A 12,083-nucleotide genomic window follows, 5' to 3' on the forward strand; every position below is an offset into this window, starting at 1 on the left:
GTTCATTCGAGCAAACAAATTTTACGAACTCTTCCTGAATATTGTTATTGGAATGATATATACACTTCTACATTTTCCCTCTAATATCTTTCAACTCATTAATTATATCAAACTCATATTTATTTAAAAAACTTCTTGGTAAAATTATATATTGAATTGTACCTACCCAAAGATGGACCATTTTGCTCTTTTTAACTGAATATGTCTATTTGATGTAATAACCTGCAAAGTTTGTTTATAACGTTAACGTTTATTAAATCACTAAAAATGTGCACCAGCCAAATTTAAAATATTTGCTTTATATAATTCCAATTTTCTTTTTAATTGTTTATTATTAAAGAAACATCAGCAGTCCTGGTAGGCATTGTGCACTTTTGCAATCATTTGCTTTTAGCAACCCCAGATTTATAATAAAACACTATGTAAACATTATATATAACTGGTAGTAACTAATTATATAAAAACATAATTTTGTGAAGGAACTTATAAATGTAAAATATGGGTATATTTTCTAATCTCCTGGGTTCATTCAGACATAGAAAATTTGTTCTATCTTGTTGTTTCAAGTCAATCACACACTAAACAATCACGCGTTGCATGGGTTATTGTTATCAACCAATAACTAAAATAAATATAAAAAAATATCTTATATGTTTTATACACATTAAAGTGTGTAGTTAAATCATTATTATCTTAAAGTATGACTACAATATACAACTTTTAATGAACAACAGCAAATCTAAAACAATGATTCTTGCTTTTAAGCATTTAAACCTTTTAAGATGCCTTAAATAAATCTTTATGAAATCATTCAGTGCATCAAGTTATTAGGTTGCATCAATCCAGGAAAATCCTGTGAAAGATCAAAAACTATTACGTCAAAAATCAAGAACGTGTAACGCTTCTCGGCTTTGAATAACCTTCTGATTTCAAGCACAAAAGTTTTTATTCAACTGCATCCTAGTATGAATGTTAGTGTCTGCACAGTTCAAGAATGAAAAGCCAAAAACTTTAATCTTCGGTTGTACCGTACTGCATTAAAGCCACGTTTTTTTCAAAAAAATGCTTTGATTGTCTCAAATTATGAAAATACAAGACTTAGACTGATAAAATGTACAGACGTTTCTGGTTCTCAGACGAAGCCCAGGTTAAACAGTTTGCAGTACATAAATTTGTGCCAAACAGAAAAAATCATCTGTATTAGTGTGAGCCTCTAAACTTATGCTTCAATACCAGATACATTACATCATTCGTTAAGCAATATCCATTAACTCGTAGTGCTAATTTATTACCATTACAGTACGGTGAGACTGTCAAGTTTCGCAAATTATTTTGAAGTTTTGAAAAACATTGTATCCAATTGTTTTTATATAAAAAGTTTGATATTTTAATGCTCAAAACATGATGATAAACATCTTTGCTATTAGGTAAAAATTGTCAAGACTTGACTCCAAGAAAATGCATTTAATATTCTTGCCCTGTCCCCAGGCGATTCACGCCTTTATAACCCCATCAAAAACTGTTGGGTAAAATTAAAAGCAATTCTAAAAGTTTGAAGCACCTAAACAAAGTGTTGATTTATGTTTTATGAATTTGTTTGTTTATAAAATATACTTAGATAAAGTTAGTAAATTAAAACTTAAACCAACAAGCAAACAAGAATTATAAAGTAAACTAAAAAAATGTTTTTATAGGTAAACGTTATTGAAGTTCTGTAGCACCAGTCATTATTTTTATGGCATAGTTTGGTGTTCTTATTTAGGTTTAAAGCCATTAAATCGACTTTTGAAAATTCTTGTTGAACTTGTTTTTACAATGTTTTGCAGGTACAACGTTCCAATTCTCAATGACTCAATTTGTAAAAAAAAAGGCTCTTTTGCTGGCAGGTTTTCACTATCAGCCGTTCATTATGACCACACAGACTGTATTCTATGAGGGATTGTGCATATAATTGTAGAACTGCGAAGTCAACTATTTCTATCCTCTTTGGGATTTTTTATTTTTGAATCACTTTGCCCTTTGCTATTGTAGAGTGGTTGGACTAAGGCTGGCTATATGCTAGACTTTGATGTTAGGCTAAGACTGGCTAGTTAATTCTCATATTTTTTATGTTTGATCTCAGTTATCAATTTCGTTGGTCGCTGTTGAGTGCGTTCAAGTGTTTTGATATTGCTGTTAGTTTATTTAGTCTATTTAGATTTGTTCCACGTCCTTTTCAATTGCAGTCCATGTCAAGCATTGAAATAGAGCGAGCTGACTTTTTTTAGCAACCAGCTTGAATGACTTTGAATATGTTGAGATATGTTGAAAATATGTATTTATTAGAACATTTGACTGCATAAACTGTCTTGCTAGTTTTTTTTACATCGTCTTTTATTTTGATGACTTCTAAAATTTTACTCTTCTCTGTGAAGAACTTTACATGATGCACCATGTTGTCTGAAAAGCCTTTTATATTGAAATTGCGTCGGTGACATCTATTTATCCTGAATTGTTATTGCTGATGACCACTTTTTTATTTTCGGTTTTTACCCAGTCAGTTATCCACTTGAGAGTGGATAACTGACTGGTTGAATGTGTATTGTGTATTTCTTTAGCTTCATGCTTTAGAAGAAGATTTTGGTGTGGTAACTTTTCAAAAGCTTAAGCAAACTTGGTGCAGGTTGCATCTATGGCATATTTATGAAACAGTGCATTTTTTAAGATGTTGCGTACCTCAAGTAGATTAGTAACACACCCACGTCAAGGAAGAGATCAATATTGAGATTTTATGACACTTGATAACTTGAAACCCCTAAATGACTTTAAATAGTATTAGGTCTTCTAGAAATTTTTTTGCGAATGCTTAAATTATTTTCAAGCTTTTAAAAAAGAGAGATTTTTATTTCGAATACATTGTTTAACGAAAATAGATAAGATTAGAAAAATATTATTTTAATACCAAAATCAATCAAAACGAGCACCAAGTCAAAAACTATAATAAAAAAGAGGTTACGCTTTAATTCAGCATTTTGCGTAACCACCGCGTGCATTTATACAGGCTCAAATACATTTTACAATTAAGTGCATATATAATTCATTTGGGATTTCGTTTTTTGTTTAAAGAAAAAAAATTCTGAACTGTGATTTAAAATTTTGGTGTGAATACTATTTTGGTGTAAATCTTAAAACAAGAAATATGTTTCTTATTTTAAGTAGCAACTTTCTTTTACAATGGACAAAGGATTTTACTGTGTAGTCATTACGATATCCCTGCAAATGAAACAAAATTAAATAAACTGAACTCAAAAAAATATCAAAGAAATGTGACGAGTGATAACGATAGACGATGAATCTATTTTAATAGACAGCATATACCAACCGCATGATAACGACATTCGAGTCTTGGAACAAATCATCAAACCGATTGTTTTAACAAAAATTTTCAGAACTTGGCTGCTAAGCCATCCATTGGCATGGAAAATCTAACTTCAGATATACAACATATGAAGTACTTGAAACTAATGGCGCAACAATGGTTGTGCATATACAAAATGAAAATCTGACTGACGCGAAACTTCATCAGTTTTAAACGAAAACTTTTTGACGAAAATGATCACTTTCTATAGTCATTGCAGATAATAGAAAATGACCGTCAATAATTACAATAAGTAGTATAATTGAAGTAATTATAATTAGTAATATAATTATTCCAACGGTAAATCCAAATAGCACCTTGGCGTTTAAAAAGGAAAATTTTGAAGTGTAGTTTATAACCTTTGAAAACTGCAATCAGAGTGGATTGCTCTCTTAAAAGTTGACTGGATTAGTTTTTTCAATAACTGTTCAAGCTATCAAAAAGTAATCACATAAAAAATCACGATCTACTGAAAGAAATTGTTTTTTGAATACCTCGATACTAGTTATAAATATCTAAGTTTTAGACAATCTCTACCGCTTGTTTGAACCTTATCTTTGCTCACCTAGCTATAGGTTAATTACGTACTTAAAGAACGTTTACTAGGAAAAGAACTTATTATATCTTTCCAGGATTTTATTTTGTGTTGTAGTTTTTTTGCTGGATTTTAAAACAAATTTCTATATTTTAAATATAGAGATATAAAATACCTTGTATGGTATACTGAGTAAATACATAGTAAACCTGGCAAAAATACTAAAACATTTTATCTAGACATTTATTGATTTAATCTGGAAATTTTATAGTAGCCGTCCAAAAACCACAAAATAAAAAATAAAAAAATTAACTTCAAATATTGTGTACGAGTTTGACAACAACAACTTAGGATAAATAGATGTCATAGACGAATTCCATATGATAGAGCTTTATGTCCACTTCTTCTCTTTATCAATAAAAACGGCTATTCAGACAACTCGGTGCATCATGTAAAGATTTACACAGAGGAGAAATAACTCTAACAAGGCATAGCTTACGCAGTCAAATGGTTTTCATATGATCTTCAAATGGTCTGATAAATGCTTTATATTTTTTATCTCAACACATGCAAAGTCATTCACGCTGGTTACTAAAAAAAATCAGCTTGCTTAAATTCAATGCTTGAAATGGGAGGCAATCGAAAAGAACTTGGAGCAAATCTAAATAAACTAAATAAACTAACAGCGATATTAAAACACTTGAACGCATTTTTCAGTGCTCCCATTCGATTTATTTCTGAAACCTGATTTTTAGTAAAATAAACACAAAAGGTTTATTTTAAGATTCAAGCAAGGTAATTAAACATATTTTGCATAGCGACGGCCCCTAGCAACACACTTTTCTTTCTTGTTTTGGACTAATTTTTGTATACTTGAAATACTTTTCAAAAACTGAGTTTTAGTATGATGATCAAGTCTGTTCTATACGGTAACTCAAAAAAAATAAATAAACAAACTGCATTTACTTTCAGCGTTTCATAAGAGCTTTTACAGAGCACTCATCTATCTCTTACTATTATCTATCTCTAGAGATGAATTAATGATAAAACTTTTGTATTTATATTTATCTTTATTAATAAAGTTGTTTATAAATTTTAATTATTTCTTTTTAGCTATTGTAAAAAATAAATGGAAATCAGAAGAATGGTATAAGAAAAGTTAAGAGAACATTCTCTAGAAATTTCTTTCTAGAAGTTTCTCTAAAAACAAGTTCCAAAAAGTAAGAGATAAAGCAAGTAAAATTAGCTTTACTGTAAATATCATGTGGTGCTAAAATTCTTAGCAAATTCAAATTGAATGAAAAACAGTGTTTAGCTGATTTTGATTTGATTAAGTGTTTTCCTGTTTTCAAAGAAATTTTGATTAAGTTGGTAGCTGCCCAGAAAGGTCAAAATAGAGTAAGCATACAAACTGACATTTCAAAGGAAATAGGATTTTTATACAGATTTAAAATCAAATGTATATCTTGTTCATATTAGTGGTGCATTTTTACAATTAATAATGTGGAAAAAAACACATAAAATAAAGGCATGAGTGCATTTGACATTAACTTAAAAACGGTTGTTGCTTTCAGAGCAGTACATTTCTACTGTACCAATTTCAAAAGTCAGTTGCAACGCTATGTTTTATGTTCTGCACAACCCTGAAAGTTAGAAAATTGGAAAAAATCAATAGGTCAACTATAAACATCTATAAACTAAAAGTTACCTATATGGATTCATAGTATTTGAAGTTATATTTAAAAGGTAATATATTTACAAGCAATTTCAAGGATAAAGTGATGATCACTTTGTGAAAAGATATCTATGGAGCGGAGAAGGGAAAGGCATACGTTTTGTACGCTGTTCCCTCTCCGCCAACTCAATCTAAAAGCGTACGCACTTTATGAACGACCCCTAAGTTGATGCAATTTAGTTTTTTAATTTTTTAAAAAAAGTTTCAGAACTAATAGTTTTGAATAAATATCTTAGTGCCAGTTTATTTTGTATAAAGAACTTTTTCACCCCTTTCAGAACTATCGAAGAAAATAAATGCACCGTTTGTTTATATTGTAATCTAATCACTAATATAAATTGTAATTCAAACTTGAGTTTTTCGGCGCGGATCGTGGATATTTTGGTATTTGAGCTTAGTAACTTCCAGGTAAGTTTTGACCTCTGAACTTCTATATGTTCTCACTTATGTTAATAACAATATTATTCCATATATTGTGCTGATTAGGTCTCGGGAGCAAAACAGTCTTAAAAAGCAGGCATTCTCACTTAATTGTTTAAAAAAAACAGGTTTTAAAAAGCTTTGTTTTCTAAAAGATTTAAAACTTTCCTTTATAATTATAGATTAAATAAAAAATATTTTTAAAATAAAAAGTTACATTTTGTCCCTGAAAAAATATAAGAAAAAAATTTTAAATTAGCTTTAAAAAATATCTGATGGTAATTATATTTGTATTATATTTTTATTCTATTTATAGCATGTAGAAAGAAAAAAAACTACCTAACCTGCTTCATCAACAAGATATAAAATATTTTCCTGAACAAGTTAAAGTTAAAACTGGATATATGTTTTGTAGCAGACCTTAAACCTACCTGAATAATTACATTCAATTGTGTAAGATTCAAAATAAAGATGTTTTCAAACTTTTAACAACATTACAATTTTTCACGATAAATTCTTTCCTCTAAGTTAGAAGTGCTTTGGTGAATGCAATTTTCTTGAGCGCATACTTTGATATGAAGTGGGGTTATAAGACTTTGTTAAAATCAACTATAGGCTCTTTGAGAAAATTGAGCAATATTGGATATAGTTTTATTAGCAACGAAAACATAAACACTGTATGTAAATTGAATTGAATAAATTTTCTTGCAAGCCAAATAAAAAAGCAAGCATCTTGAAATCACCACTAACATCCCACTTGATTTCAGAATATTTAATTTTGTTTAAAAGTTCTTTGACATTATAATAGTCTTCGGTACCGAGCGTGCAATATTGTCTTTCAATAAAGAATCCGAATCCCAGAAGGCATGCAACGTTTTATTCACGTTTCAATCACGTGTATTTTAGGTGACTTCGTCCAGGTTACTATTTTACGTGAAAGTTACGTGAAAGTTACGTGAAAGTTACGTGAAAGTTACGTGAAAGTTACGTGAAAGTTACGTGAAAGTTACGTGAAAGTTACATGCCAAAATATCGCGTCTTACGGAACTTTTTTTATTATCAATAAAAACCTGTGATAAGAAATATGAATTAATTTTTTTTATTATATTATTTATTTTTTTATAGTATAGTTTTTGTATTCATTATATTAGTTATAATTATTTTACTGTTATGATGATATAATTAATTTTTATTGTAGTTTAATCATAATTAAAAAAAAAAATTGGTCTTTATGATATCTTATAATGATATCTTTATGATATCTTTATGATATCTTTATGATATCTTTATGATATCTTTATGATATCTTATAACTTATAGCATTTAAAACAGAACTAAATAGTCCAATATATTTTAAGTTGTAATATCTGATATCCAAATTACATCAAATTAAGTTAAATAAATTAGTACCAAGCGTCCCTATTTGCCGCACAAATAAGATTAAACTCAAATACAAGGTATGCTTTTTTTCTACTTTATGATATAATATTTTAGACTGGCAAATTTGTCCATTTTGCTTACTTAATTTAGTACAAAATAAGTTATGTTATAACGAATTTAATATCAAATTAAGTAAGCTGCATGAACAAATTATAAATTCTAGCAGAACTTTTCTTGATTCTTGAGCAATAATAATGTCTGTAGAACTTCTGCATACATTATTGCTCAAGAGTCGATTAGATAAAAACCAAAAATAGATTTTCTTCTATTATTTGGTTTTTATCAACAAGGTTAAAGGTTTTTATCAACAAGGTTAAAGCATTTATCCAAGATAATATCAATAAACAAATGTTTTATGTTATTTTTTTATTGATATATGTATATATTATTATTATATACTTTATCTTTTTGTAACATATGACATCTTGATCTTGTGCTTAACTTGTTAAAAAAGGTTTACACTTATTTATTTCATTTTTTTATATTATTTAAATATTATATGATTAATATATATATTTGAATTGTATTTATGAAATTATTATTGTATATATTCTATGACTTTTATTACTATTGTTATTATGTACAATTCAAAACAGGTTGTTAACGCAGATTTGTTCAATGTTTTCCCCACAAAAAGATGATTATGATGCTATTGTATTTGAAACTGCATTATACTTATCTTTCAATGTTGACAACCTTCCAATATGTAAAGCAAGTTTCTCTCAAATATAGCATTGCTTTTTTTAAAAATTGTTTCATGATTTAGATCAAAGAAAATCTTGTTGCCAAAACAGTTGGCGACTCACCATGTAAGACTTGTGTTAAAAATATGTGATTTAAGATAATTATTTAATCATATTATTATTTAAGTTTTTATTTGTTTCTTTTTAGCTAAATTTGGTGTCGCTAGCTATTATTGGAGAAAATATCGACTTATTCATTAGATAAAATTTGATGCATGCTCTTACCCAGTTTCCTTCTTCACGTTTCAATCATGTATATTTTAGGTGACCTCGTCCAGGTTACAATTTTACTTGATTGAAGCATGAAAGATACGTTGCCAAAATATTGTTTATTTTGGAACTTTTTTATTCTCAATAAAAACCTATGATTAGAAACTTGGAAAGATATTCTTTATTTTATTTACTATTTTTTTATAATGTAGTTTCAGAGATTATTTTTTTTGGGATACTCCCGGGATACTGGATATTTTTCTGAAATTTATCTTTTTCCAAATATCCGAAAAGTTTTCCATACATGCAAGTTAAAGTATATATTGTTGTCATCTATTTGTTTTTATATTGTTTTAGTCATCATTTATTCAAAAATTAAAAAAAGTTTTTAAAAAATTGAGAAACAACTTGATGAATGCAAAATTAAGGGAAAAATGAGGGGAAAAATATTCTGAATTTTTTCAGGATATTTTCCGCAAGCAATTTTCAGGATTTTTTAAACATAATATTATATGAAATATGTAGTTTATATATTCATTATTGTAATTACTTTTTATTTTACTTTTATAATAATATAATTATTTTGCATTGTAGTTTTATAATAATTGATAAAAAAAGTATTAGGGTATAAGATATCTTATAACGTCGCAATGCATTTTTGACAAAAATAAAATATCACATTTATAATATTTTATCTAAACATTATATTATCGTATATCTAAGTTTTATCAATTTAGGTTTAATAAATATATTACAAAGCTTAGTTCAAAATTGTGTAAAGTTATCGCAGATAATTCTCATATTGCAACATGCAAGAGATCAAACCCTAGTACAAGGTATACTTTTTTTTCTACCCTACTATATATTATTTTAGACTGTCAAATTTGTCGATGAAATTAATTTAATAATAAATAAGTTATTATAACTTATTTAATATTAAATTTATTAAGCTACATGTCAAATCATAAGTTCTGCATAAAATATTATTGACTTGGAAGACCCAATGGTATTGTTATGTTATTGCCTAGGAATATCATTCTGTAGTAAGACACAATAACCTTTTAACTTTTAAAGTTTGAGAAAATTCACTTTTCCCTCTCTTCGTTTTCTTTTGTGATCGCACCCTGTAGCAAGAATTTAGTTTAGTTCATATCTTGTTGGAGAATGCAACTTGATTCTGAGTTGAATTTTCAGCACTCGGTATTTCTTGGTGACCTAATTTGACAATACTTTATTATACATACTTTTAGTTTTATACTTTTTTTATATAATATATAATTAGGGGTAGATGAGGCTCTTTAGCCTTGGTAATGTTTCCTCAGCAAAAGGAGCCTTAAGGTGAAAATCTCTCCATGAGTAAGGAAAATCATGATATAAAATCCCCACTATAACGTTGTGTGGTTATGTGGTAACTATTGCATTTTTAAAAATTGTTTTAATTTTTCTGTGTGCATTCTAAAATGACATTTAATGTTGTTCAAAACTTTGTAGATTACTCGTTTAAAGCAACTTCGTGGGCTTTCACCTTTGCATCTAGTGAGTTAATGTATAAACAAGGTAATGCAGAAACAGATGCAAATATAAGAAGATGGAAACAAAGAAAACAAATTATTTAATCAGATGTTATCACAAAAGCTGAGTACAGGTTTTTTTCTAATCACGCGCATCAGTTATTAAATATATATATATAGATATAGATGTATCTATAGATTGATATTAGATATAGATGTATATATATAAACAATATTTTTTCAAACTGGTATTTTTTATTTGGTGCTTCATTTTTTTAATTTTATGTCGACTTTTTTGCTATATCTTTTTTTATTAAATCCTTATTTATTTTATAGCAATCAGAGTATAAAATTAGAAGGCAAATGAATTTTTTTATTTTTCTACATTGTATGTAGTATTGTATTCTTAAAATTATTTAATGATTTAGATAAAAGAAAACAACTAGAAAATCTTGTTGCCAAAATGGTTGGCAACTTACCAAGTAAGATTTGTTTTAAAAGTTTGTGATTTAAGATAATTATTGAATAATCATATTATTTTTTAAGATTTTATTCGTTTCTTTTCAGCTAAATCTGATTCATTAGATAAAGTTTGATGCGTACTCTTATAGGAGAAAATTATGTTTGAAGCGCGCTTTTATGGGAGAATATATCGACTGATTCGTTAGATTGAGTTAGAAGTGCGCTCTTTGTGGATCGAAGCGTGGTCTACGTAAGTTGCAGAACTATGACTTTGTACTTATTACTTATTTTGGATATAAGGAGGATATTTTAACAAAAGTGCAGCTTTTATTACAAATTCAAAATGTTTATGTCAAGAACTAATATACTGACTAATAAAACCATGTAATTTAATACGTATTAAATATTTCCTCGACGATGAGTTTTTTTTCTTTACACGAATCCTAACACTTCGTTTTTATAAAGCATAATTATTGCTTAAATATTACGTGCCAAAATTAACGTAAAAAGCACGTCTTTTAGACAGTTCATGGGGACCAAAAAGTCACCTAAATATCACGTGCCAAAAGTAACGTGAAAAACACGTCCATAAATCACGTGAATTGGTCATTTCACGGGGACCAAAAAGTCACCTAAATATCACGTGCCAAAAGTAACGTGAAAAACACGTCCATAAATCACGTGAATTGGTCATTTCACGGGGACCAAAAAGTCACCTAAATGTCACGTGCCAAAATAACGTGAAATTCACGTTTTTGTCACGTCGCTGTGCCTACTGGGATGTTAAAAAACTCACTTAAAAAAAAAAATGATCTTAGCTCCCTTTTAGAAATTCTCTCCTTAATTTTTGTGACGTTTTTCAGAACTTTTTATCTTCAGATGAAGAAAGTATGATTTTAATGCAATAAAAATTTAATGTAAATCATTTTTTTTACTTTTAGGTGTCATGGATATTCGGAAGTTTTTAAAACCTGTCAGGCAGCATTCGACACCTGATGTTGAAGAAACAACTTTAACTAATATCTGCAAAAAAACAAAAATGAATGATCTTGCTTGTTCATCATCATTGGCAACACTCGAACTAGAACCTGAAAAACTTGAAGTTGAGGATTCTAGATTAGAATATGACATTGGGCTCTATGTAAAATGTACAACGAAAATACCTATTGATTTTAAGTCCCGCTTGCTAACTGATCCATACCAGCCTCATTCATCCTAAGATATTAAATGCGACATTTCAGGAATCGGAAAACGTTATTTTAGAAGTTCTTAGCTATCTCAGTATATTCCATGGTTATCATATTGACCTAAATTAAAAGGTGCTTTTTGCGTATTTTGTGCTCTACTTCCACAAAAAGTTCAACGAGGAAGTCAAGGTACACAGTGGTCGAAATGGTGGACAAAATGAAAAAATCTATATTTCTGGACTAAAATTTTTTTATGATTTTTTGAAACTACAATAAAATTCGACTTAAATGGAAAAGACTAGAGGTGATTATCATGCCTAGTTAAGAAATGACAACCTTTCAAAGTTTTAAAAAACATGTAAAAAAAACGTTCACACCGCAGAGTTAGATTTTTCACATACATTTTCTAATTTTAATTATATGCAGCAGATTTATAAACAAAA

The 12,083-nt window shown here is 28.4% G+C and overlaps 1 long non-coding RNA gene across 2 annotated transcripts; it reads left to right on the top strand.

Moving 5' to 3' along the window:
• The first annotated feature begins 7,401 nt into the window (after positions 1 to 7,401).
• LOC136075228 (uncharacterized) lies at positions 7,402 to 11,493 on the top strand. 2 transcript variants are annotated; one of them, XR_010635754.1, is made up of 5 exons: positions 7,402 to 7,544; positions 9,218 to 9,316; positions 9,972 to 10,473; positions 10,559 to 10,703; positions 11,395 to 11,493. It is a non-coding gene; the product is annotated as an uncharacterized LOC136075228 (long non-coding RNA). The 2 variants fall into 2 exon arrangements; XR_010635753.1 differs by lacking the exon at positions 11,395 to 11,493 and having other exon boundaries at positions 10,559 to 10,871.
• Positions 11,494 to 12,083: the final 590 nt, after the last annotated feature.

Source organism: Hydra vulgaris, chromosome 01 (genome assembly GCF_038396675.1).
Source record: "Hydra vulgaris chromosome 01, alternate assembly HydraT2T_AEP".
Lineage (NCBI taxonomy): Eukaryota > Metazoa > Cnidaria > Hydrozoa > Anthoathecata > Hydridae > Hydra > Hydra vulgaris.